Here is a 5,446-nt window from a genome sequence, read left to right as displayed (position 1 = left end):
GTCTCTTCGCACCCCTCCCTGCTTCTCGAGCCTGTAACAGGGCGCACTGAGTGAAAGCGGGCGACCGACGAGGCAATCACAGCCAGGGCCAGCGAGCAAAGATCGTGTGAGCGTGGAGAGGAGGGGGCAGTGCAAAAGATACTGGGGCCGAGCTGTCGCCGTATAAATGTAGGCGTTGACTTTGACGTAGCTATGACCACGGGCTGCATCCCATAATATAAGATAAGATTAGATGAAATAAGACAACTTCATAGGCCATATGAAAGTGGCATATTAGTATATTAGTATATATTAGCATTTACACACATATATAGATTAGTATGTATACATTAGTGTGTATGCATAACAAATGAAACAAATGAGATGTGATATAATCAGACATGATGTGAAAAAAATTGATAAATATGAGATAAGACAATACAACAGAAATATACAGTAGTATAGTAGGCTATAAGAATGACATAATATAGAAAGTCAATATGTAATATTATTGTACAGTGGGGCAGAGTAATGGTCCTGTAGTATGGTATGAAAATAATATTAGTAGTAGTAGTAGATGTAGTAATAGTAATCACCAACTATGTTTTGTTCTGTCAACTGCACGCAGGCCTTTCACAACCTTTCTACAGATGCCACCATTTTGTTTTAAATGCCGTAGGAAATTGTAGCATTTCGTAAAAAAGACTTTTACTGAACTGTGAGGTAAATGCACCTGTACTGCAATTTATCTGACAAAAAGACAATTGTGAACTACGCCTTCAAGTGTACAAATAAATACTTCTGGACACTTTATTAGTGTCAGAGTGAGAGCTCTTCGCTTTTCATCTCTCTCTATGGAGAAAGCTACGCATTACGTCAGCATGGAGACACGCCCACCTCTGACACACGGAGGATACATTTTTTTGAAAAAGGGGCACATGCAGGGTAGATGGGCCGTGCTGTAACTGACTCAGATAACTGCCTCTATTTTATTCACCAAAAGCCTCTTCGTTACACAAGGCAGCATTTAGGGTCATAGAGTTGTGGAGTTCAATCAGGAGTCCCAATTCCCACAGAGCAACCCACTCCCCTTTAAAAACGTTTCGACTAGACACCAAAAAGGTTATCAAATTTTCAGAGAATTTTTGCCATTTCAATCATTTATTTTAACTGTTAATGACATACAGTTGTGTCCAAAATAATAGCAGTGTGATTAAAAAGGTGAGTAAACGTCAAAATCCCTCTAAATAAATTGTATTTTAATGAACACAAATGCATTGGGGACACAGCACTTTCTATTTCAAAGCAAGAAAATTGGAAAAAGTAATTGAATTTGATAATATTTTACAGAAAGTCAAGAAATATAATGTTCAAAAAAATAGCAGTGTTGACATCTGTCTTTACAAACTCAAATGCACTGTATAAACTAAGAAATGCTTGAAGATTCAACTTTCCTGAGAATCATAAACTAATATTTAGTTGCATAACCACGGTTTCTGATAACTGCTTCACATCTGTGGTGCATGGAGTCGACCAACTTCTGGCACCGGTCAACAGGTATTGCAGCCCAGGACAATTGTACTACGTTCCACAATTCCTCTGAATTTCTTGGTTTTGCCTCATGAACAGCATTTTTCATGTCAGCCCACAAGTTTGCTATGGGATTAAGGTCCGGGGATTGTGCTGGCCACTCCATTACTTGAATGCGGTTTGTCTGGAACCATGATTTTGCTCGCTTGCTGGTGTGTTTGGGGTCATTGTCTTGTTGAAACACCCATTTCAAGGGCATTTCCTCTTCAGCATACGGCAACATGACTTCTTCCAGTATTCTGATGTACTCAGACTGATCCATGATCCCTGGTATGCGATAAATAGGACCAACACCATAGTACGAGAAACATCCCCATATCATGATGCTTGCACCACCATGCTTCACCGTCTTCACTGTGTACTGTGGCTTGAATTCAGTGTTTGCAGGACGTCTGACAAACTGTCTGTGGCCCTTAGACCCAAAAAGAACAATCTTACTCTCATCAGTCCACAAAATATTACGCCATTTCTTTTTAGGCCAGTCAATGTGTTCTTTGGCAAATTGTAACCGCTTCAGCACATGTCTTTTTTTTAACAATGGGACTTTACGGGGGCTTCTTGCTGGTAGCTTGGCTTCACATAGATGTCGTCTGATTGTTACAGTCCTCACAGGCAACCTTAGATCTTCTTTGATCCTCCTGGAGCTGATCATTGGCTGAGCCTTTGCCATTCTGATTATTCTCCGATCAATTTGAATAGTCGTTTTTCTTTTTCTTCCTCGCCTTTCTGGTTTTGGCTGCCATTTTAAAGTGTTTGATATCATTTTAGCTGAACAGCCTATCATTTTCTGCACTTCTTTATAGGTTTTCCCTTCTTTGATTAATTCCTTAATCAAAGAACGCTCTTCTTCTGAACAGTGTCTTGAACGACCCATTTTACTCTGTTTTTCAAGGACAAATGCACAGCCAGCATATGCAGCGTCAGTTGCCTTGATCCTTAAATGAGGGCCACCTGTTTAACACCTGTTTTTTTCACATTATCAATGACCTCACTTATTGAACTCAGCACTGCTATTTTTTTGAACACGCCCCTTTCAGTTAATGATTCAGTTTCACAGAATCAGCAGCATGCACGCCATGCCTGTTGGGTCTGTTGGTTTTCTATACCTTTACTAAACCTTCTAGAAACTTACTTGCAGTGTAGAAGTTGAAATTTTAACAAAAACAGTGATTTATCTTGCTAGTGATGTGGGACTGCTATTATTTTGAACACAACTGTATATAACTATGCTTTTCTTTGCTTTCTTGCAGAGCCATTAGATGACAAGATATATACCACTCTACATGTCTGTACAGTGCATACTGCCACCCATCGGTTAGCCTAGCTTAGCACAAAGACAGGAAACAGCTAGCCTGGCTCTGTCTAGCTGTCTCCCTGTTTCCAGTCTTTTGCCACCATTCACGAATATAGACCTATCATGTTGCTGAGTGTGCCATGAAACAGAAAACAAACCCCCGCATATATTTCCATTGTTGTTTATTGGTCAGTATTTCTCACAGGCAATAATAATCATTGTCATAATAGTGCACTTTTCCTTTTTTGTAATTATACTACAGACATTTCTCTTCGTCGTTGTCGTCATCATCATCATCATCATCAATTGTGTTAGCAGTTTTCTCGACCCACCCTCCCCCACACATCTCCTCCTCTCTCGACTTTTTTTTTTGTGACGGCACGAATTCCTCCAGAGTGAAAAAAAATTTTTTTTTACTGTGTGGTTGACGAGATGGGGAAGGGGGGGGGGGGTTCATGGGTGGAGGGGAATATTGGCGGGACACAGGAGATTATAGTCGTACAATTCTAACTGCAGAAGAAGGATGAGCAATAATGATGAGAGGAAGAGTTGTACGGTGACTACAGTGTCGATAAAAGATAGTAAATGCTACATAGATATGGATGGCATACAATGGAGACAGAGACAGGCATACAGTGTATACAAATGTATACAGCGTCTGCGTAGAAGTATACAGTGTATAAAATGTATACAAGGGGAAGGGATGATTATATAAGGGGGTGAGATATGTGCAGTTGGAACAAGGATGGGCGTGGAGCGGGATTCAAGAGATACAAAGAGGAGGAATGAGGGGTGTAGAAAATGTAAAGTGAATGGGTGGAATGGGGGGGGGGGGGGGGGGGGTAAGGGGGGGGGGGGGGGGGGTGTTCTTTCAATAGGAGAGTTTTGTGAGAGCAGGAGTCTCAGCTGCAAACGTGCCGAGGGTCCCGCTGTGTCTTTGAATGGAATCTGATCAGAGCTCAGAGTGGAGCAAAATCTGGAGCAGCCATTTTTTTCCCCACCTTTATTTCTACCCTTTAACTGGCTTCTTTCTCTCTAAAAGTGGATGTAAGGTGAACTTGACTCTGACCTTGTGTGTAAAAAAAACAAAAACAAAAACAAAAAGTCTATGACACAACACTCTCTTTTGTGTATGCAAGTGTGTAACTTTAAACCTCCCCGACCTTTGACCTTTCAGATGTGTGCACCTCACTGCCGGATTCTCTCCTCTTTAAAGGGGCCCACTTTGAGCGCCAGGACGGGGAAAAGAAAGCCTGTGTTTACATGAGAGCGGGGAAAGAAAAAAAACACATTTAAATCTACTGTGAAACCAGCGCAGACTGGAAATCTCTCTTGATTATGCCCATAGAGGGTGCTGGGCCACTATGCACTGTCAAGAAGAGCTGGCAAATAGTTTTCCCAAAGCTTTCCGAAGTTATTCAGGAACCATGCCAGAATCTCACCTGTGGCTACGATGCACTTGTCAGACAGGATGTTCGAATAAAGTTTGCATTTGGATGTTCATCCCTTGAATAAACAGATTCTAGGATGTTGAGGTACAACTGCTGACCACATTTTCCAGGTTTCCAGGAATTTGTGAAAGACTAAGAAAGCACAGAAAAGTGGCCGACAAAACTGCAAATGAACGTTGTGTCTTTCCATTGTAGCTCGGCAGTTTCAGTTAAGTGGGCAGAGAGTGTGAAGAGACTATAGAAAGTCAATTGGGAATGTGTAATGGTTTCGGTGGAGTGTTTCACAGGGAGTGAATATATGTCTGTGTTTGCAGTCACTGTTCATGGATTATTTTGCATTCTGGACGAGACTAAAAGTCTACAGCCATGCTAGCTGCTCTGTAAGGCTAGCAGTGGTTTGAGCTTAATGCTAACATGCTCACAAAGGCAATGCTAACATGCTGATGTTTGGCAGGTATAATGTTTGCCGTGTTCACCTCTTTAGCATGCTAACATTTGCGCGTTAGCTCTAAGCACAAAGCACAGCCGAGGCTGATGGAAATGTCAGTTTTTGCAGCTTTTTCATCATAAAGACAAATTCGAATTTTGACCCGATGATGGCGCCAGATCAACCAAAGTCATTAGGGATCATGAACGTCATGGCAATCCATCCATCCAGTGGTTGCTGAGATATTTCAGTCTGCACCTATAAACCAACACTGCCATCCATAGAGCCGTGTGTGTGTGTGTGTGTGTTTCGTACGTACATGCACACACGTCTCTGAACTCATTCTGTAACATTGCAGCAGCTTTGCATTCTGCTCTTTTTTGCCTCAGGTGTTGATAACCTGAATAACACCCGAATGAAGGAACACACACATATGAACTGAACAAATGCCTGAAGGAGTGAATGACTCAGCACTGATAGATATCCGCTGGTTCTGACGCAAAAAGTCCTCCACGTGAAGCTTATCTCTCACTGTGTGTGAGTGTGTGTGTGTGTAATTTGTGTCTAGCGTCGTAAAATGTGAACACATATGGCAACATACAGTGACAAATGAACAAAATCAAATCTAAACAGGTAAAAACACAACATAAAGCTAGAAGGTATTTTTGCAGCATTATTTTCCAGAATGGTAAAGAAGAAGGGAGA

Source organism: Enoplosus armatus, chromosome 17, assembly GCF_043641665.1.
Source record: "Enoplosus armatus isolate fEnoArm2 chromosome 17, fEnoArm2.hap1, whole genome shotgun sequence".
NCBI lineage: Eukaryota > Metazoa > Chordata > Actinopteri > Centrarchiformes > Enoplosidae > Enoplosus > Enoplosus armatus.
The sequence above is the reverse complement of the archived record's forward strand: the minus strand, read 5'-3'. Positions refer to the sequence as shown.